We start from the raw sequence: 23909 nt of genomic DNA, 5'->3' as shown, positions 1-23909 counted from the left end.
GTTCTCCAGTGTTAAGCACTTTGTTAGACTTCTCAGTGCCACTCTCATTCAATAGGCACTTTCAAACACTTAGCAATGCCCCTCTCAGGAAGCAGATTTCTTTCAGGATTCTCAGCAACAATCCCCATATCTAGACTCTTACTAAACCTTTGAACACCACTCTCTGGTTATAGACATCTCCTGTTCTTCTTAACTCCTCTTTCATTCCATAGGCCCATTCTAACACTCCCCAAAGGCCCTATGATGTTCTGGGTGTCTTTTACACTTCACAGAACCTCTCCAAGGCACCAGGCATCTTTCAGACTTCTTTGTGCTCCTCTTGGGCTATATGTGCTTTGTCAGGCTTCACACTACATCTATTAGACTTTAGGAACTTTCTAAAACCTCATTATGCCACATTGAGGTTCCAGGCACCTTTCAGACATTTGAGCATACATTTCAGGATATTGGCACTTTCCTTTTGTGGGGTTTAATGGCAGCCCTAGGGTCAAGTGAACTGAAAGGCCACTTTAGGCCCAAAATGTGCAGAAATACCTTCTTATCATCGGAAGGCACTCTGGCAGATTGAAAAGCCAGCATCAAAAATGGCAACACTGCCAACATGCCTAGTGAATTCAATTGTAAGTACTTCTGCAGTTCACGCAAGGAACCTGCAAAAAATAGAACAAGGCTGCAGAAGGGAATTTAAACAGACAGACAAAAGGCAGCATTTCACGCGTAACTACCACACTTCAAAATGCTGTGTACATTGAAAATCAAGGGTACAAAATGGGACTTGCATGTGTACTTTCCAATTGAATGTGTAACTTTGCAAAAGTAGAAACTACTATCATGGAAGTGTGTGTAGTTTTCAGCCTAAAACAGTGCACACATGGAGACCACATTTACATTGACAGAAGTATGCAAAATATATATGCCATATATATGCCAGAATGTAAAGAGGAGCATTGGTGGCATGTTACAGGAGAAAACTGCATATGAGATCTGATCAAATATTGATACAGGCTTCATGTCTAAAGAAAAGAAAAGTGATACATTTCTATTCCTGTGAGCTGACTTTAACACTGAGATTTAAAACCATCCCCCCCCCCAATGAATGCCAGGCCTCTGCTATGCTTTAACGTTTCAGGGCCAGAGAGAAGGGTGTATTCAAGCACAGCTGAGACAACAGACAGACACGCCTTGATTGGGTGAACTCTGAACAATTCTTAAAAATACATGTATTTACATTCAATTTGAATGTGCAGGATTGCTGATGGATTTACACCAGCCCGAGTCAACAGACAGCAACAGTTGAGTGGGGAAATTAAACTTAATGTGCAATCTAAGTCAGAATATTCATTTATGTTCATTTATGTTTAGAGTTGTACTAGGAATCAATCTTTGTTCATTTTCTCAGGAACCATAAGTCACTAAGTAACGTTTCAAGTATCATTAACAAGCTGAAGAACAGCTTGATTTAACTGTTGATTTAACTCTCATAAAAAGTTATTCGACCTTGGGAGCAGGAGTAACAACCTAAAATGTGTTCTTTACGCCCCTGAAAATGTCAAGATGCAGAGATTCAGGGAGATGATAGGTTAAAGAATTATATATCTGGTTGGAAAATGTCATATTGATAACTTTAATCATTTTTGAATTAATCATAAAAAAAACATTCACACGTTCAACATCGTGCTGAGGTGAGACACGTTTCATCAGCACCGACATGGGCAGACGATTTTAGTCATCTAAATATTATTATGCCTACTTATACATTTGCAATAGTTGGCATGTAGTGATTATGAAAAAAAATGCAAGTGGGTGGACTGATCCCCTACCAATCGGGCCGTGGTAAACTGAAGAGGCCAATCACAGAAAAGAGGCCATCTCCTTGAAGAAGGGGATGGGAAATAATTGTCCAATCAAAACTGAGACGCACAGAGGAACTCGGGGGGGGGTACTGCAGGATTGGCTGAAATCCTCTGGGTGGAACTGCTAACCACAAAAATGTACAGAGTTGGGGATCTTGACCAAAGGAGGCAGGAGAAGGGATGGAGAATGGAGAATATCCATGACTGATGTTGGATTTTCTACCAGATTCCTGTCCTGTACCTGACTGAAAGGTGACCTGGCTCTCCTTACTATGCACAAACCCAGAGATGACTATGCAAGTTAACTTGTGCAACCAACTTGTCCAACTACACATAATCTTGTGGGGATCTGCTTGAGTTCATATATTGCCTTAATTAGTGGGTCTGGGGCTAGCAGTAGACCTGTGGCAATTTTATTAAACAATAATTTAATTAATGCCCTTATAGACCAATTACACAAAGTAATTTTGTTCAAGTTTGAAATCAACAACAGTGCTTCCATTGTGAATAGAAAAAATTTAGCCTATACATTAATTGGGTATTCTTATTCTTTTTGCTAACCTCAAAGCTCCCTAAAAGGAGGGGTGCATAAAAACGAAATTCCCTACTGCTGATTCCCCTGAACCCTGAATTAAGGCAGAGGCATCCTATATGATTAATTTAATAACTGGGTTGTTGTGCAGGGAGAGAAAAGGGGTCTTCCCAAAGTTCAACTGAATAAAGTTCCTTATTTGAAAAGCACACTTTCTACAGAGAGTGGGAAAGTCTTGCCTGGGAGAAGGGAGATTAACATTAAAGAACAGGGATGAAAGAGGTTATCTACAAAAAAATAATTGAAAGTTTGTTTTGAAAGGTTTGTTGTGCTATAACATTGTGAGCATTGCAAAGTGCGCAGGGAGATTAAAATAAAGAGTGCTGTGCATGTCAGATTTCAAATGTATAAAGTAGTAAAAAGTAGCATTTTATTTAAATGAAACTTTGTGAAAAGTGAACCTTATGCAAAGTCTATGGTGTTGTTACATTATTTTGTTATGTTTCAAGCAGCTGCATCATTTTGACATTCAGGGATTTTTTGTGTGATAAAAATGTTAAAATGTCCATTTGACCTGTATTCTATTTACTGGAGACCGAAAAGCAAAAATGCAAACGTGGTATAATCTCAAATCTTTTGTTGCTGTTTATCCCCACATAATGAATTATTTGTATTGAATCTTTGTTTTGGTTCCACCGAGAATTTGGCATGTCATGTGAAGTAGTATAAATATTACATTTTCAAGAATAATTAATACAAATATATTGTTTCTATACACCAGCCTGGTTCTTACCGTAACATTTCTAAAGGGGGAGAGTTACAATGGTTCTAGATGAGTAACAGAGCTAGCTAGAACATATAGGTTTATTGGTGTGGTGCTTTTGATTGGGGAGGGAAAGAATTCACGCTATTCATTGTGGTCCCATAAATATATCTTACACTTTCTAAAACATATCAATGCCCCTCTTAGAATTTAGGAATCATTTGAGCTTCCTAGCGCAACTCTCAGGCTCTAGATGCTTTCAAATTCTTCCCAAATGCACATCTTAGGTTATATGTGTGTTTCAGACTTCTAAGCACCATTCCCAGGCTCTAAGCACTTTGTGAAGCTTCTCAGTGTCGTGTCAGGCTGGAGGTGCTTTCTAAAACTTCAAAGTCATTCTCATGTTCTTGGAGCTTTTTGGATTTCTTAGAGCCCCATCAAGCTTGGGGTTCTTTCTAAAGCGTTACAGTCCCTCACATGTTTTTGGAGCTTTTGGGATTTCTCACCATCTCTCGGGGCACATGCCTTTCTGAGTGCTTCATAGTGTCAGGAGCTTCTTTGGGAACTAGATCCTGCACCTGGTGGCCTTATACAGGGAGTTACATGTCTCCCCTAGCCTCTTAGCCCAGAAGCTTGATTCTTCTGCCTCAAGCTTCAGGTGACAACTCCCTGCCTTCCACCAAACCATGCTCTTTTACACTCCTCAGTTTGTGACATGATTCGTAGACAGCTACAATACCTTTTCTTTTGAATTCTATTGGCTCAGAAGTTTTGGGTGTACCCCATTTCCTTTCATCTTCTGCTTTGTGGACCGTCACATGACAAGGGGGGGTCAGGCGATAGAACCATGTCGGCCATCTTGTATTTTTGCAGTTTTTGTTTGAGGAGCAACCAAGTGGCACTGCTACATCTTTTATTTAAAATGTCACTGAAACACCAGTTTTGAGGAAACACACAGTTTATTTCTGGTGTGAAAGTTGTTTCGTCACACAGGACCCATTCTTCGAAAAAAAACTATTCAATCCTGATATGCACCAGCAGAACAGAAAGCTTAAATGTAGCTGGAGCCAAGACTACAAAACAAATACACCCAATGTCTTAATACATTTGAGAGCATATGAAAAATTATTATTTAAAAAGAGACTAAGGTAAAGGGGTGACAACATGTACTACTAAGTCCCACCCATCTTCCTTTCTGTTGTGGACCAAAGTGTCTCTCGTTTTAATTGAGCTCTCTGTGGCTCCTGATCAAAGCGCAGGTCTCCCTTGAAGTTATGGTGAGAACCGACTTTCTCTCTCCATCAACTCACATACCTATACCTTCCTGAATGGGATCCCCACATGGGGATGACCACTGCAAACATTTGTCCCAGACATGACATTCACTGCCCTTCATACTAAGGGGCAGGAGCTGACTTCAGTTGACACATATGCATATCAAAAAGGTATTCAGTTTCCTGCCCTTTGTTAGTTCTGTGACCAGGTCTCTTCGCAGGCCTGCTTCAATTAACTCTTATCAGTATGCGCTGCCAGCACACAGAACTGACAATTAATAGGGGGATCCATGGAGCCTTTGATATTTTAATTAGGCTGGCCATGGCAGGAGAAAGGTGTGGCCTTCCTCCTTCCTGAGATGCTTTGATGTACCTGTGGCTGTCACTCCAGATGAACATGACAGGAGGACAATGCCTGTAGGCTGTGTCCCCCCAGAGCACACTTGACTATATGTTGGTTGTGCAGCAAGCATAGGAAAATGTGTGCGGATTAGCTCCACAAATTTTCCAGAGGTTGATCTCCCAACATTTCATTTCATTACAAACTTTGTGGATGGTCGAATTCCTCACAGAGAGCTGTGATTTTGTCCATTTTATTTGGATTCTGTTTTATTGATGGATCCTGATGATTTGTTCCATAAGTAGATGGCCTAAATCCTGAGAGGGAGCTTGGACCAATCATTGATCGAGGTAGGGTATGTGCAAATGCATCTCTGGTGTAGACGGGCCACATGCGATGCAGTGGACTCTATACATTCTCAGAGTCGAATTTAGGCCACAAGGCAGCCCTCTGAGCTGGTAATGGACATTTTCCACCACAAACATTCAAATCCAGAACTCTTTAGAAAATCTCCCACTTAACTCTCTTTAAATCCAGTACCAATAGAAACCCCCACTTTTTTAGGAATATAATGTGGCATGAACTCTTCTGCATGCCTGGTAACTGAATTCCTCTGAAGCAGTTCCTCGATGTCTCTGAATAGGGGTAGGAAGCATAGCCTAGGGGCAACCCGTTTGTCTTGGAAGCAGAGCAACGCATCCCGATCCCATGCTTAGGAATCACTTGCTGGTATTAAGCTTGTTATAAAAGAACAATTATAAAGAACAATTACAATAAATCTTCTCTCTTCTGAGGATGTTGTGGGCATGGGGCCAGCAATGTCCCATTTGGTGGAGGCAGAGAGTGGAATGTATGGTCTGTTTGGATAACTTGTAGGACGCACCAATCTTCCACTCTTTCTCTCTTCTTCCTCCAATTGAATGGACTTCTATTCCCCTGGACATCCGAGAAGCAGTCCACACCGATTTGATCAAAACCGAACTTAAACCCTACCTCCTCACCTCCGACTTACCCTTTTAACCTACCTCTCATCTGCCTTCCAGCTAACATTTTTCCCTCGCCTCTACCCTGCCTCTGTCCCTCACCTTCTACTGCCTCCACTCTAGCACTTCATCCATCATGGTCACATCCCTAACACAGATGGCCGTTCTGCCTACCTGCACTTAAATAAGTCTAATTTTGGTTGTCCTTAATCTATGTATATCTTTGTATTGTCCCTGGTGACTGTTCAATCTACTCCCCGCCACAACCAGGTCAGAATGTCACTCAAACTCACCCCATTATACGAAGCTCACTGCTTAGGTCTCTGGTTGAAGATTGACTCATGCCTGGGCTGATGTCATTGGAATCCCCTCCACGAGAATGGCCGGAAGGACCTCTGCAGCTTCTGGTCTTTTAGCACCTTGTGGACCTGCTCCTGAAACTTAACTCTGAAGAGTTGGACTCCATCTTGAGGGCAACTTCCTTCTGAGAGGATTAAGTTTTCTAATCACGGAGATGGATGCTGCAACAAGTAAAAATGGATGCTCCCAATTTCAGTGCCCAGAGGCAAACCTCACCTAAAGCAATGACCAAGTGTAACTCTGCCTGGAACTGCATTCCTTCTGAGAGGGATGGCATTCTGCCACCTTGTCAACTCATATCATTATTTAAAACCCATCAAAAGGGCTTGGGCTGTGTAGCAAGAATACGAAGTGGCGTTATAAGTGTTCTCCAGCAAACCTCTTCTTCATAGACACTTCCACTTTCTTATCCACTGCGGCCCTTTGGGTTGCTTCTGAAAGGAAGCGCCCCCAAGTTAGCACGATCCTCCCCGTAATAGGAGACAATGATGGACACTCCCGTAATGGGAATAAGGCCAAGACAGAGTGCTGGTGAGCGTAAGTGGGAGTTTATCCAAAGAATAGGGCATGCAAAGAACTCTGCAACCTCCGAGAGCGCTCTGTCTGACAATAGCAAAGACAGGCGTATTTCTAATACAAAAAACGTCATCAAAACCTACACACTATAGGGGGCACAAGTTAAGTGGGATTGGGTGGCGTCGACTAACTATAGGTGTTGCTGCAGCTTGGTTGGTCCGGGTGGGAGGACGTCACTGGTCAGCCTCGTGGGTTGGGTTGGGCCTGGCAGGCCGGCTTGAGGTCATCCGGGCGGTGTTGGTATGCTGGGGCAGCCTGTGACAAAGATGAATACCTTTCCTGACTCGTTTGCCCTAGGCCATGCGCACTGCAGTTATTCAAGAAACGACATTTAAGTTCATCAATAAATCGCTCAGCAGTTTATCTTATAAAATAAATGCAACACATGAGGAATGCACCTCGTGAGAGGTCTGGTAGTTGTCGGTTGGGGTGAGATTTACCTGTGTCCTATTGACCGGTATTTTAGGTCGAGGGGCTGGGCTCTGGGGCCTGGGCCGAATGCTCTGTGTCTTGTCCCAGCTTTGCACGGGGTCATGATTCTTGGGGTGGTCTAGGGGGGTTGTGGGATTTACGAGAGGGTGCTGGTAGATCTGTGGATTCAAACGTGGGTTTATTACAGTGCTGTAAATAACACAGGTGGCGGGCTGTGGCCTTGGGTGCGGTACCGGGGCCTCTGACTCTCTGAAGCGGCTCCAGCTTGGTTGGGGGAGGTGAGGGAGCGCGGCACATGCCTTAGCTTCTTTATCTGGCAGGCTTCGTAGGGTGGGAGGGAGAATGGCCTTGCATATATTCACAAAGGTTTTTTCCTCGTGCGTTGCTGACTTTTGAATGCAGAACTTTTATAATGTTTTGCCTTATTTTGATCTTATTTAAACACACATCTATATTTCGACTTCGTTACACATTTCTTTAATACAGTCGATTCGAGTACCTTTTCATTACATGGTATTATATGTACTGCAGTGTTTAAGTATCTATATACATTCGACGGTACATGAGGTAGAACTATATTATGGACCACAGAGATTGACGGTTGCCACTATGGGTGACTTAAGGAGACATATAGGGGTTCATGTCTCTACATATGACTTAAAGACACTTTCTCTGTGATCTAGCAGCATTAGTACAATCACAATGTGAAGTCATATAAACATTTCACTTTTATGGCTAATTCATGGTTTGCAGATTCTGTTTAAGAAAAGTAGTTCACTAATACCACTACTTGAATTCATTTCTGCGTTGCCCTGGCCTCGCGGACCAGGTCGCACGGGATGTAGTATTACATTGTGAACGACGAAATGTTACAGTGTTTAGCATCTCGGGTTATCTCATACCCGGCTTTCTCATGGGAACGCGCTCGCAGCGGATCTACCATAGTGCTGCGGCGGCAGGGATGCTTGGAAAGTCCTCCAAAGGTGGGGGGCTGCGCTACAGTGTGCTAAACTCACGCCATCTTTGCTAGACAAGATGGCTTCTAGGCCTAACTGAATTTTTGTATATGCAGGGAACGGATACGTGTGGGCAATGTCGTCGGCGGGTGAACCCTCCTCCACCTGGGCCCGGGTGGCATGAGGGGACGCCCATCGAGCCATGGTCCTCACCTGGGGAGAAGGCTGTAGGTGAGGAGGGCCTCGCGGCCAGTCCTCCCCTACATTTCCCCCCTTTCGTTACTAAAGTAACGAATTCTTTAGCTCTTCCAATCTTCTACATTCTTGTTCCTCTATCACTGCGTCATCCCATGCAGGTGTTCCTTTTCTAGGCATCCATGCCCTACATACTCCCCTCAAGCTCTCACCTCTTCTAGCATACTCGTCTGGTGTACATGTTAAATATATACAGTCACCACTTCCTTCCAAGTCTACCCAGACCTCCTCATACCATTCCAGTTCCACATCTCGGGGTTCTTTGATAGTGGTGTGCCATAGTTTGTCTACTATGTACTTATCACGGTACATAGGCACTAACTGGTACCGGGGAGTGTTATCTGTTCCTGTCTGTACATGTACTTCTTGTGTCGCCTTAATTGTACCACCAGAGTTGCCCATTGTCACCATCATCATTGCGCCGTTAGGGACCGCATTTGCACAACATCGGAGGCCCACCTGGCACAGGCAGAACGCCACGAGGAGAAACACCACAGCTGGTACCAGAAATTTAATTGTCATTCCAAGCCAAGAGGGAACCCAGGAGAAGATATTGTCGAACCACGTGCTGGCTTCTGCTCCACCTTCCATCTTCATCTTCTCTCCCAGATTGTGTACTGCTTCGATCACGTGGGATAAGGAACCATTCTCCGCGTCTTCAGAAGGTACGAAAGTGCAGCAGGCACTTCCTATTTTTCGGCAAACACCTCCGTCCATCGCAGTCAACAGGTTCAGAACATACCTGTTCTGCATGGTCATCAGACGTAGAGCTCGCAGTTCTACTTTTATTATGTTGAACCCTTCTTCAGTGTCATTGGCTAACTGAATTAGTTCCCACCGTGTTATCTGGAGCCATTTTGCATTTGCCCTTGCTTGGACACTTGAGATCAGCGAGGCAAAGAATGTTTCTACAGAGCTGAACAGTCGGTACCTGTCTGGGATCTGTGCCAATAAATCGGATGAAGCTTGGGATATGTAATTTGATGCCCGTCTGTTCCGTGATAGCTCCTCTCCTTTCCCTCCGGAGGACAGGACATAGAGGTGTGATTTTGCAGTGGGAGGAACCACACCCTGGGGCATGTTCTCTGGCGTCCTTTTATTTTCATCCACGTGGCTTTCTGGAATCACCATTAGGGCCGAGTGCAGTGTGGCCATCGAGCAGCTGCCGCTCCATGCCTGGGGAAGGTGCAAGTAGGCCTGGTTCCCACATACCCAGTATGTGTCCATTAATGCGGCTGTTCCTTTTCTCATGTCTGGGATGGTGAGAGTCTTGTTGCAGCTTTTATTCGTCCCTATTGCCACTTTTCCTTCTCCCTTAAAACATAGTTCGTTCTTGATCTCACTTTGTAGTTTGAAGGGTTTCTCCATTGCTGTTACCCATGTCAGTTTGGAAATGTGCTCCTTCCATACTGGTGTGCATGTTTCTTCTATCCATCGCATCCTGGCTGGTTGGACACCTCTCAGTGCTTCCGCTTTGCACAGTACTTCTTCATCTTTCCATTTGTTTTCAGAAAATAGTGTCCCTTGTATCGCAAAAAATGGTTCTTTGAGACATACCACTCCAGCTGCTTTTGGATAGCACGTTTTTTCCGTCTGTATAATCTTGAAAGTGACGTCGTGTGCCTGGAAGGTGTTTTTTATTCGGCATAGCGTGAGATGAAGGAGACACTGGGCATCTACAATGGGCAATTCTCTGGGCAGCAATACTTTAGGTGTGCCTGATGCATGGGGAATGAGCGAGCAGACATAACAGCTCTCATTTGTCGTTTGTTTGGCTGTGGCACTCATATCAGCATACCATTTATTTGCTTGGTGGGGGTGCCGGGGGTCTTCCATTTTGTCTAAGCCTAACCCATAGTACTCATCATACCCCCTCCTGCTTGTCTCTCTTTTCCGCCTACTATCCTTGCTTCTCCTACGGCTGCTTTTGGTAAATGAAAAAATGAGCCCCCCTTCCTCCTCTCCACCCCCTTGTCAAACTTCTGATATGTTTCCTTAGGTTCTGTCATGGTTATAACATTCCCATCTTCCTCAATAAACAACAAATCACTTTCTTCTAATGGGGTGGGGAGGGTAGTGGGGCTGCTATACATTTCAGGTGTGGACATTGTGTTGCTTTCCATCTCTGTTTGTATACCTCTTGAGTTTGACAGGGCGACAGTTGGTGGTTCAGTGTAGTAACCCCATACAAAGTGTGATCCATCCCATAGTAAAAAATCACCTTCTTTTATATTTACACTTGTAGTTGTATTGCTCCCCAGAGCTCGGGTGATGTTACTCCCCCCTCCCCCCTCGGTCATCTCGATAGAGATGAACGCTATAAACCAATACGTCACCAGGCAAAACATTGATAGGAAAAATATAATAACACAAATTGACAATCCGCATTCGTATGAATATGTAAGTCTATCTATCAACACTTCTCTAATCCTAACAAATCTATTAGTTGCAGGCTGCCCATTAGATGCCATGGTAATTCCTGTTTGAGATACAAAAGTGCATTAAGTACAGACATGTAAACATTTCCCGGACGTTATTAACTTTTTTTTTTTTTTTTTTTCCATAAAGCATGGGCGTGGGTAGGGGAAGGGTTTGTTTCCACAGACAAGGGTATTTGCAATCAATACGTTTAGATCATTGTACAATATATATAAAATCTTCTTCAAAAGAAAGAAAAATTTCAAAAAAAAAAAAAAAAATGAGAGAACAAGGATTTTCTTTTTTCGTACGAATGCCATGCGATCATTTGCATTCATTGTCAATCGCTGCACATACACAAAATCACCTTTACTCATTCTCCATAACACCACTGTCTGCTGTTGCCTGTGCCTCGTCCTGCACCTCACCTTCCACAGCGCTATAAGCTCTGCGTACGTCTGTCAAATGCACCCAGTATCTTAGGCCCTTTACCTTTACTGCTGTGGGCGTGCAAAACACTACCTCATAAGGGCCATGGAAACGCGGCGCATTCCACCTTCGTACAAAACTTCTGACATATATAAAGTCACCTGGCATTAGCTGTAATTGTTTGTCAGGCAGTGGTACCCGTTCTGTTGTATTCCCCTCCTCTCTTGTAGAGGGGGGGGCGAGTTGCTTCGCTATAATGCGTGCTGCCCGTGTTAGTTTTTTCAAGTACTCTGTGAACTCCTCACCCAATATCGCTGCGCTTCTGTGTGCATCAGAACGTTCACGGAGAGGCGAGTGCGCTGTGTGCATTCTCCTTCCCGTGACGATCTCATGCGGAGACAAATGGTGGTCTTTGCTTGGCTGATTGCGCAATTCGAACAGGGCCAAGGGTAGGCAGTACATCCAGGTCTTTTTAAGGGAAAAACACAGTTTTGACAATCTGCTTTTTAGCAGACCGTTCATCTTTTCCACTACGCCATTACTTTGAGGATGATAAATCGAGCATAATTTGTGTTTTATTCCCAATAACGTAGTCACTTCTTTGAACAGTTCATTAACAAAATGTGTGCCATTGTCTGAGCGAATAACTTCCCAAATTCCCCAGCGCGGGAACACTTCCCGTACTAGGAACTTTGCGGCGCCCTTCGCATCAGGACGCGCACAAGGACCTGCCTCCACCCACCTTGAAAATGGACATACAACCACAATCATGTAGCGGGCCCCATTACATCTTTCTCCCATGTCTACATAATCGATGTGGAGCTCTCTGAATGGGCCATTTGGTTTTGGTATCGTACCCCTTAGTGTGCGCAATGTCATACCTGAGTTATAAATTTGACATGTCGTGCATTCCAATGCCAGTCTTGTGATGTGTTCCTGGAGGCAAGGTGCAAACCAATCTTCTTGTATCTCCGCCATTATGTGTTGTTTTGCGTTATGTGCGGGGAAGTGTAGTTGTTGAAATGCTATTTCTAACAATGTCACTGGCATCACTGCTTTTCCTGAACTTTCTTGTCGCCACAATAAATCCGTCGGCGATTTGCTGCATCCCCTCTTATTCCACAACACTTTCTCTTCTGCACTTGCTCCCTCTTGCAGCTCTATTATTTCTTGTGTAGGCATCATGTTGTATCCTGTGGTGACCTCTTGGCTTGCTGTGTGGTGTAACATGTACTCTCCTACCTCACCTTTCTGAAAATATGAAGCTTCTTTGGCGGCGGCGTCTGCTGCCGCGTTCCCCAAAGATATAAGATCCGTATTTGTAGTGTGGGCTTGGCATTTTACGATGGCCACTGCCGTGGGTTCTTGCAGGGCCTCAATCAGTTCTTTCAATAATTCTGCATGCTGAACCGGTGTTCCATCTGCTCGTCGGAACCCTCTCCGCCCCCACCGTGCCAGCCCTCCGTGTACTGTTGTTGTCATGTATGCTGAGTCTGTATATATCGTCACTGCGCATCCTTTAGCTGCATGCAATGCTTCTATTAGTGCTATGAGTTCGGCTGCTTGGGCTGAATAGTGTGATGGGAGGCGGTGTTGCACTAGTGTTTCGTATTCACCTTCCTCTAATCGTACCACTGCCATACCCACATGTTTCTCTCCTGTCTCCATGTCTATTGAGGCTGACCCGTCCACGAAATACACCTCTCCTTCGTTGAGGGCATTCTCAAAAATCACCTGGTCCTGACCTTCGTCACCTGTGTATGTTGCACAGTTGTGGTTCTGCATGTCTTCTATGGTGCACGCCTCTGTGATGAATGTGGCTGGGTTCACTGTTTTGCATCTTACTATATGTATGTTTGCACTGGACAATATTATTTCATAGGCTGTGGCGCGTTGTGTTGTCAATGTGCTCTTTGATCGCTCTAATATTGCAAAGAGTGAGTGTTCCACAAATAGTGTCACAGGACAGCCCATTACTATCGTGGCGCTTTTTTCAATGGCGAACGCAGCTGCAGCTAGTGATTGCTCGCACGCGAAATGACCTTGCATTACTGCATCTAGGGTGCCACTATAGTAAGCCAGTGGCTTGTGCCCTAACGATGTCTTTTGTGTCAGCACTGCTGTCATCAGTGTTCCTTTGCAGTGCGAGAATAGGAAGAATTCACGCCCATAATCTGTATTTGCCAGTACTGGAGCGCTTGATATCAGCTCTTTCAGTGAGTTAAATGATGTGTTCATTTCTTCTGTCCATTCTATGTGTTTGTTTTCCTGCTGGGCTTCTTTGAGTGCCTGTAATAAGGGCCTTGTGTATGCTGCATAATCCAATATCCATGCTCGGCAGTAGTTGCACATGCCCAGGAATTTCTGCAGGCTGTAGGTGAGGAGGGCCTCGCGGCCAGTCCTCCCCTACACTTCCTCAGCTGGCATGGATGAAATCCCCACCAGTCTGCCCAACAAATATTCTGCATAGTATCCAGGAAGACACGCTGTACCCCCACCAGCTTGTACATCTTTGCAATGAACCTTTCTGATGCTATTGTTTGGGTCCTTACCCTCCTAGAGGATGTTCTACCACACTGCTGTAATCTGGGAGAAGGTAGGACAGAAAGAGTGCTAGGAATAGCAAATCCTCGGTTCTCCTGATGGCCCTGGTGGTGGCTTATGGAGGTGGGAAAGCACCTTGATGAATTTTTCCAGTTACTTCATCACAGCTTCGCCTGAGGATACCTCTACCACGGATGAAGTACAACTGAGAGAGGATGAGGAAGCATTCTTCCTTTTAGTCATGATTCTCTTCTGCACCCCCTCCAACTTTCTCATGTGTTTAATAATAATTTCTATCATCAGATCAAGCCGTTCTGCTCCTGCTCTTACTTTTGCTCTGTCTGTGCCTAATTTTCCTCTGCAGCGAGGCAGAAGTCGATAAGGAGTAACAATACTCCGGTTCAAGAGTTGGTGGTATTGGGGATGGCAGAAGTGAGCACCACAATGTCCTTTTGGGTTCAATTTATTCAATTATGGTCCAATATCCCTCATTTGGAGTACATTCTTAGGAGCTATCAGTCTTCAGACGATCCTTTGACACATGGATCCATATAAACCTTAAACAACCAAACAACCAGGTGGAACCACCTGGTATTGCCTGATGCTCTCACCAAACTCAACAACCTGAGCTGCAAAATTCATTCATAAGTATCTCAAATCTCCTTCTTTCTTCCTATTCCATATAGTGTATCAATAGTTCACTGTAACGTCCTTGTGCACTGTAGTATCATGAATCCAATTCGCCGCCAGTTTGTAAAAGAAATGTTATTCCATGCTTTCAAAGCCAAAAGTGGCTAATGGAAAAACCGACTCCTAAATCAAAATGTGGCTACCAGCCAATGCATTTCAGAGTTTTTACTCCATCTTCAGGGCTACGTTCACATAGTAACCACATTAATCACACAACACCATATTATTTTCAATGCAAAATACATACCATTGTTCATCATAGTTGTCCATGTTATGTAAAGAAAGAAGAAAATAAAACCTCATGGTCAGCATGTTTGGCCCACCTTCATTATTATAGTCTTACATTCCGTATTTTGCATGCATCCCAAAGGTGTATTTGCATAAGAACCATACCTTATGATTTGAGTCTTCTCCCTATAAACCAACATAATGCAAAACATCAGAAACTCGTTATAAACAGAACACTTCCCGCCCGCATTAACTCTCCTCTGTAACCATACTTGCTCTAATTACCTTTTGCGTCCGACTTGCTAAGTCGGCATCATTCCATAAGGTGCTCGATTACCTGCAATATTGATTCTAATTAGAGCGCTGAGATACCAAGTAAGTCTAGCTTTCTCGGGTCCTTAGGTTCATAGTATCACTTACCTATGCCAGCTGTATGAAACTCAAAGCCGCCGTAGCTAAACACATGCACGTGTTTCTCGAGGAAGCATTTAAACGTTACCATAGAGACCTTCTACGGCGTCCCAACGAGTCGGCTGGGGACTGACTCGTCGGCGCCTCGCGTCCCACCCTCCCATGGCAACGGGAGGGCGGGACTCGGTCTCAACATTTTTTGTCATGTTTCCACAGTAACCTCGCTCGTTTCTGATGGTGATCTAATGTCTTCATCTATCTGGGCTTGCATGTCTAAGCCGACTCCAGTACCTTCCCTCCTAGCATTACTTTCCATTGAAATGACTTAAGCAGCGTTCTTGACTGTGTGATCCGCAGAAAACCACCACGGTTATGTGAAGAGTAAACGTACGTGTTCATCACCTGCAGGGCATAATACAATGTACGTAATCCTGATTATAGTGTCATCACGTGATAGTCCAGTCCAAATGTTACTATCACCATTGTACCAAATATATGAGATATTAATATTTCAATATTACAAAAGACGGTCAACAAACATGCATGTGAGTTAAACATTTGGCATTATGCCCATAGTTAGTTTATGGCGTCTAACACTATCGGGGCACATTGCAATGTGAGCAATCCTGATCATAGAGTAAACATGTGGTAGTCCAATTTCATGATCTCAATTACTCTTTAGCCAAACATGTGTAATATCAATGTTTCATAGTTACAGAAAAACAAAACAACAAATATAATTCAGTTCATCATGAGAAATAAGAATGTTGCATCATATAATTCATATCTCATCCACCGAACATATGTGGTGTTTGGCATTTACAAAACATGCTTCAATGTTAGTAATCCTAAACATAGGGTGAGCATGTGGCAGTCCTACCTTCATCCAAGGCATGTATTATAAATATCATATTTTTACAAAAAGCAAACATAATTCAGTTCTTCGTTCAGCCCTTTTGGTGTCAAAGTTCCAATCTGGTCTATCCAAAAGGATTCCCTCTGGTCTAGTCTCTTCTGTATGTTCTCGTGGGGACCTTGTCTGGAGACCACCTCCAGGATCTGAAAGCGTATCTGTGTTAAGTTGTGTTTCTTTTCTTGCCAGTGTCTGGCCACGGGCGAATACATGTTTAGGTTCCTAATACAGGACCTATGTTCATTCCATCTGAGCTTTGCCACCCTTCTTGATTGGCCTATATATTATAAACCACGTGGGCATTTGATTGAATAAATTATGCTCTGTGTATTGCATGTTGCGTAATCCCTCAAGTTGACTTTTTCTCCAGTGAGAGGGTGGTTGATGGTTTCCCCTTTCTGTACGTATCCGCAGTTGCTACAATGTAGACACAGGAACGTCCCCTTGCGTTCTGTTCTTCTGGTTTGCTTCAATGGTTTTGTTTTTACTAGCCTGTCTCTGAAATTTCTACTCCTCTGATACGCAAATGTGGGGAGTTCCTTAAAGAGATGTTCAACACGTTGATCACATACCAATGGTCTCCAGTTCCTTTTAATTATATGTTTTATTCTATTGCTATGTGTAGAGTACCTAGACACATAGACTTGTGGGGGTATTGCCACAATGTATTGCTTTCCCACTCCACCCTTGCGCACCTGTGCAAGGGGCGGCTGACTTAATGAACCCCGGCGCACAGATCGGGATTCCGGCTCTACTCAATTAAGCCTCCTTGTCCCGCTTCTCCTGTGGACTGTGGGGTTGGTCCCATCTTTAACTGCTTCCACTGACCCTATCTCCAGATGTCGAGGGCGAACCCTGCTCAATCTGATTCCCTTGCCAAGCACACCCTCATCTGACCTTTAAGTGTTGGTGGTGCTCACAGCCCTTGGCCGATAGGAACTCTGCATGAATGCAAAATCCATAAGTTTTTGTATATACTGATCGTGGCAAGGAGGTTAATAGGGTTCCTTAGGGAAGTGGGGGGGAGACTTGGAAGTGCGAGAGAGTTCTATTCTGGTTACCTGTAAATGGTGAATTTGGATACCTTGTGCCACCTCACTCGTTCTCTGGTTGAATAGGTAGTCATAGAGGGAGGGGTGTACCACTTCCAGTAGAGGCGGGGAGTGTTTAAAAAAATGAAAAGGGTTCTTATGACAGGTGACATCACCTTAGAATTAAGGTTTGTGATGGTAGAGGGGAGTATGGATAATGGAGAAGTTACGTTAACGCCACCAATGACTTTTAGCAGAAGTAAGGTAAAAAAAAACTCCTTAGACCCCACAGTAACTAAAAGCTATAGACCCATCACCACAGTGTCCTTCCTTCGGAAAATTCTAGATATAGAGGCCTATCTCCAAGTTCTTACAAACACCTATGAGAGACTTGAGGGAATATTTATTCGGACCACTCTAAACAGCCCTCTTGAGGTTACACAATATAGTACATTGACTATGTTGAGACGGTCCCTTGCTTTTTTAGGCTGTCACCATCAACGCTGAACCGTTTTGGCCAATTCTCATTTGTTCCAAAAAACAAGGTATCACAGAAGCATTGTGACCACTAACATTTCAATAAATGGGTCCTGATTCCTTTATACAAAAAATATATATCTCTTTATTTGTCCACCATTAAAAATAACACAAGTATTATCACAATAAATGTTTTTTGCCATTTTTCAAATTTGTTTTAACAGGAGAAATACAAATGTTCTCAACAGCATTATTCTATATTTATAAAAGTAAGCATAGTCAATCTACAAAGGTCTGTACAGAACTGTTTCTCGTATCAAAGCTTTAAGCTGAATTCGTCGGATATTATTTACTGTTCCACCTCACCGCCAGGTAGGGCACAGAATAGTCCTTACTCAGCAATAATGTTCTTGAAAACTACTAATTCATCTCCTTATTCAACATTCACCTCATCACTCGACATGTTTCATTCCTCATTCATCCTTCAATCCAGTATATTCAGGAAATTCATCAGGGGTACACAAAAAAACAATGGATTGTACAGCTTCCTTATGCCAAAGACAGTTTCTCTATGTTTGGACATAACAGAGTGGATGGTCCTGTTCCTCACTCCCTTCTCTTTGACATCTGAGCCAGTTTAGGCGTAAGCCTGAAAAAGCAAGAAAGAGGCATGATTTAATATTAACAAGCCTAGTTGTGTTTCATTTACAACAGTATAGCGGTGTCTTATTCACGTGAAGGGGAAATTCATGCCTCCTTCCATTCCCTTATCTTATAATTCTCTCCTGGTTTGGTCTTATATACTATTGACAGCTTTAGGGTTTAATTACTATCATGCAGCAGAAACTTAACCATTAACTCTTGTCCCTTCTTTTAAAGAGGAAATTTACGTTTTAGAGCCACTGTTTTCAGCATTCTTCTTTTTAGGAAAAAAGATCTAAATTTCCACAGTTCAAACAAGAGTTTTTTTAGGTATAGACATTATTCTTACCTCTAATGGTCGACGGCTGTTCTCCTAGAGCTAAGTAAAGCCCTCATGTACAAGGTGTGGTGTGCTCTACGTCATCGTCTTCATGGTTTTCGGCTTGTGTCCCTATTGCTGGATCTCGGGACGTAAGAGCTGTATGGAGAAGAGAAAAGTCGTTCGGGGCAGCCAAATATTTACTCCCTTTTCTGTTGACATATATATTTACTGGTTCTTATGATCATGTGTATTCCTTAATGGACATATCTAGACCGCTTTTCATATAATACTCTTGAACATTTCTCTTGCCCGCAATCCTGTCTTTGGGGTCATCTACATTACAGGGTTTCGTTCTTATATCCTGTCTCAGTGGTCGTACACTTGCGCCGCACTTGATGGAAAGACAAAGTTTATCACGCAAACTAAAGAGCAAGTAATACCTCACATAGGGACAAGAGACAATACCAAAAAGGGAAACCTTAGAAGAAATTATTGCAACTGCTAACAAACCTTCAAGAATGCCCAAAAAGGCACTGAGTGTCTCGTAACAGAACCTAACGGAAACCGAGGATTTTGCAAAGTGGAACATCCACATAGGAACCTCCTGAGGAACCGCCAAATATTTAGATGGGGAAACATGTGTTCAGGAACCTAGAATGCGAGCAACCTAGAATACAAAAAAGAATTTGAAGAAAACAAATATACAAAGATCAAGAAATGAGAAGTGGATCTGTAAATCGTAAATAAATTAAAAATATGAAATCCAAAAGTAAATTCACAAACCAACTAGGAAATATCTAAAACAGTGATTGTTTTGTGGATGCAGGACAACTTAATGGAAAACAACCTATGAAAAGAATACTTTCACAGAAACCAACTGAACAAAAAATGACGCAGTGAATGTTTTGTGAATGAAGGACCTTGAAAGTCAATTGAAGTTTAAAGTAAAAAGTAAAAATAACGTGATTAACACCTAAAGAACAAATAAAGGCGCCATTTCAAATAATACAGTATTTTTCTTTATTTTTACTCTTTCTAACCCTGGTCAGCCTGAGGAAAACTGTAATTTGAATTTGAGCTGCCATTTCAGAATACTAATGTTGATAACTACCTCCAACTTTCAAACTAATCATTGAAATACAAGGGCGCCAGTAGCCACAGCAAGGCTGACAAAACTTATTTACAATTTTATTAGTACCAAGCGGCAAAGCCAGACCAAAACCAACACAATAACTTTTTTGAATATGTTGAGAAATTTTGCAAATTGGGAAAAAGAAGCAGAACTACTTTTCTCTAGCCAGACCACTGAGACACCAAAGGACAATGGGGTCAATATCAAGTCGCTCAGACAACTTTTCATCCAACAAGAAAAATTACTTAAGCAAGAGATGTCAAGATGGTGGAACATAAAAACTCTTGAAAAATATCTACAAGTAGGAAGAATACCACAAGGCCTAAGAATATGCATCTTCCCCTCATTTGAGGAAGATGATGTAGACAGTTTAAAAGACTGGGAAGAATTGCTATCAAATACATCTAAAGAAATGATACACAAATTAATCATAAATGCAAAGAAAACCCATGAAAAATTAGTTAAGGAAATTGCGACGATTAAAGAACAAATTGAAGTACTCAACATTCCAGAAAAAACTTTTAAAAAATATGAGAATCTAGATAGAATCATAGACCAACACATGGAAGCAACTAAATTGAAAAAAACCAAAGTAAATTCTTAAGAGATGAGATGGATTACAAATTTAAGAGGGTATATACGTTCCAGAAACAACCAGGGAAACCTCCATTGATACCAACCACAAATAAACCTAAACAACCCATGTCACAGCATACACCACAAACATCGGACACAGATTCAATCAGTGATACAGATTTGGACTCATTCCAATCAACAGCAGACAAAACTACGGAACAAGAAATTCATCCTAACCTACCAACAACATCTTTTTTAGAGGAATACCAGCAATACAAGAAAATGCGAAGCTATCCGAGTTGGGCCAAAGTACCCAATAGAAAACTAAGCACAGGTGGAGGGGGTCAAGGGGACACAGATCGTACGTCCAGAAGCAACCAAGTCGAAAATACAGAGGGAGTACAAACAAGATCCAAAAATGTGCATTCCCTGAAGATAACCTAACAGTGAATTTGACAAATACAGATCTCTCGCCACAACTAGTCAAAGCATTAAACAAGGGACTCTCATTTTGCCCATCTAGCAATTGGGACTACTTTGACATAAACACTGACCTTTTTTCTCTTTTGTAGAAAACTCAAACTAAAACTACATTTTCAAAACACACTAGATTCAAATCCAAAATGCAAGATACAACCAATATCAGAACATTCAGTGGATCATGTACTGAACACTGTGGACCTCCTTAATCTACCTGAATCAGAAGAAATACACACAATACAATCCTTCTCAGAAGAACAAAATATACTATTAGGATTATCAGCTAGTACCCCTCTGAAACCTAAATCCACGTTCATCCCACAATTACCGGAAGGAACTGTGGTAGACATCTTCTATAAAGCAGTTCAAAAGGATTTGAGACAAATATATCTCAAAAACCGTCAACCCACTATATGACACAACTTAACCCTGGCAGAAAAAGAGGCCATCATGAATCTCAAACGGAATCCAGATATAACGGTGAAAGTGGCTGGCAAAGGAGGAAATATTGTCCTACTGAAAACATCAGACTATGTAACCATAGCTAATCAACATTTGGGAGATGCACAATGCTACATGAAACCAATCATCAACCCTACTCCCAAACTATAGGAAGACTGTCAAATGATGAGTGAACATTGCAAAAATATAGGACTTCTGACAGACGAAGATTACCTTTATATGACCATTTCTCATCCTATTATGCCTACTATTTACTTCACACCAAAGATACATAAAGCATATGAAGAACTACCACAATGCAGATGCATAATCAACAGCATAGGGTCTTTAACAGAGAGAATTTCGGAATACATTGACTCTCAATTACAGGCATTGGCAGCAGGACTCACGTCCTATATAAAAGATACCAAGCATATAATACAGCAATTTAAAAATACAGAATGGGAACTCAATTTCTAGCTTGTGGCATTAAATATATTAAGCCTATACATAAGTATTCTACATGAAAAGGGTTTACTTACCACAGAATATTTCTTAAAAACAAGATCCATATATTTTTTAGAACAAAATCATATGCTTCTAGAGATGCTAGACTTCACACTTCGCAATAAAAAAAAATCTTTCAACAAGGACATATTCAGACAAATCCAAGGAACAGCGATTGGGCACAATATGCCCCAACTATTCAAACATGTACATGGGACACTTTGAGGTAGAGCATGCATGGACTCATCCGTTTTTCAGCACAACCAACCAAGTCACATATTGGTGCAGGTACATTGATGATATCATCATGGTTTGGAATGGAACAGAAAATCAACTCAAAGAGTACCACCAATACCTTAATACCAATAACTACAATTTGAAACAAACCATCCAATACAGCAAACATACCATCAACTTTTTAGACCTTGAATTGTTCATAGAAGATAACAAAATACATACCACACTTTTCATTAAAGAAACAGCAATTAACAGTATACTACATGCCACCAGCAATCATCCCCACCACATTATTAGGAATATACCATATGAGAACTTCTGAGGATCTAACGCAACTGTACAAAAATGCAAGATTTCGAAATCCATGCAAAAGAATGCATTAACAAATTCAGAAATAGAGGCTACAAGCATTACCTTTTACAAAAAGCTTTCTCAAAACCAAACAAAGAACAAGAACAGAACTTCTAATGCACAAAACGACCAAAATAACAACACAGGAGAAAACCAGATTCATCACAACCTACAACAGCAACAATAGAATACTCACCAATATTCTCAAAAAGAATTGGAACATAGTCAAAACAGACAATGATCTAGAACAACTGTTAGACCCACAACCAAGTCTAACTTTCCGGAGAGCCAAAAATGTACTTTGGCCATCGTACTTTGTCTGTGAGAAGAAAACCAACGATGCAACACAAAGGATGTGGCTCAAACCTCCAACAACAGGAAACTATAAGTGTGGGACCTGTAGCCAATGTACATTCTCTGATAACGCTAGAACTACCATTACACTGTCCAATGGACAAACTAAAAAAATCCAACAGTTTATTAATTGCAATAGCAAATATGTAGTCTATGAAATCAAGTGTATTTGCTCAAAACATTACATTGGCAGTACTATACACAATCTCAAAACAAGGATTGGTGAACATATCAGATCAATTCAAAACCAAGAATCACAAACACCATTGGCTCATCATTATCAGGACAATCACTTACAACAAGATGTAAGTAATCTAAAAAAAATGTTAATTGAAAAAATGAAACTCCCAACAAGAGAAGGCAATATGGAAAAAATTCTAAGGAAAAGGGAAGCAGATTGGATTTGCCCTAGGATACTTGTCATACCGGACTCAATAAGGATCAGGAGATGCACCATTTCCTGTAAAGAGAATCTCTAAAACATTTCCTTTGGGCACTGTCAGTAACAGGAATAAGAAAAAGTGCTAATTTGCAAAATCACAAAAGCAACTTTGTCTGGTTAGAGAGAGAGAGAAGAGAGGGGAGGAAAAAAATGACCAATAAGTGAAATCTAGTCCACAATTTCGGAAAAGAAACAATACATTTTACACTAATATGATGGTGCTATATGCTTTAATGCGTTATGTCTCAAAAAAATGGGGCATTTAGAACAACAGCCAAAAATAAGGAAACATAATGTCAACCCATTGGGACCATTGAATAACAATTAAAATAAGATCACACAATACCACGCTGAAAATGTTTTTCAATAAAAAGTACCAATTACAAAAATATTTATATTTATCAACAAGCAGAAGAATCTAATTCAATGCAACACGTCATTACGTGCATGAAATAGATTACGACCTGAGGGGCTATTTAACAGTAATAATATTGTATCATAGTAGCTGTAATCACATGAAACAAAGAAAGCTGTACAAAAACAAGAAGCGTTCCCCAAACCAAGATGGTGCATAGCAACTCAAGTCAACGTACCATGTCACCACGCGCACAAAGATATAACCATGTGACCGACACTCGAAATGCGAAAGGAAGCACAAATACGGACCGGCGAACAGTGCGAGGACAAGGAAACTCAGGAACTTCAATAATCACAAGGTAAACATAGCGTTCGTTTACATACAGACTTAAAAAGGCAGAAAATATAATGCTGAAACACATACGTACAATCTGTGTTCCTAATACAATGGACTTGCTAACTATCTGCAAGCAAGGGGCAAATACTAACGAGTATTTTGCCTTTACCATACATGTAACCTTAGAACTTGTGAAAGATCAGCTTTTTTTCAATGAGCACCATGAATTTTACCAGACCAGTAGAAATACAAGGTACTGTTATTCA

The sequence above is a fragment of the Ambystoma mexicanum genome, chromosome 3p (genome assembly GCF_040938575.1).
Source record: "Ambystoma mexicanum isolate Mex_15411 chromosome 3p, UKY_AmexF1_1, whole genome shotgun sequence".
Lineage (NCBI taxonomy): Eukaryota > Metazoa > Chordata > Amphibia > Caudata > Ambystomatidae > Ambystoma > Ambystoma mexicanum.
The sequence above is the reverse complement of the archived record's forward strand: the minus strand, read 5'-3'. Positions refer to the sequence as shown.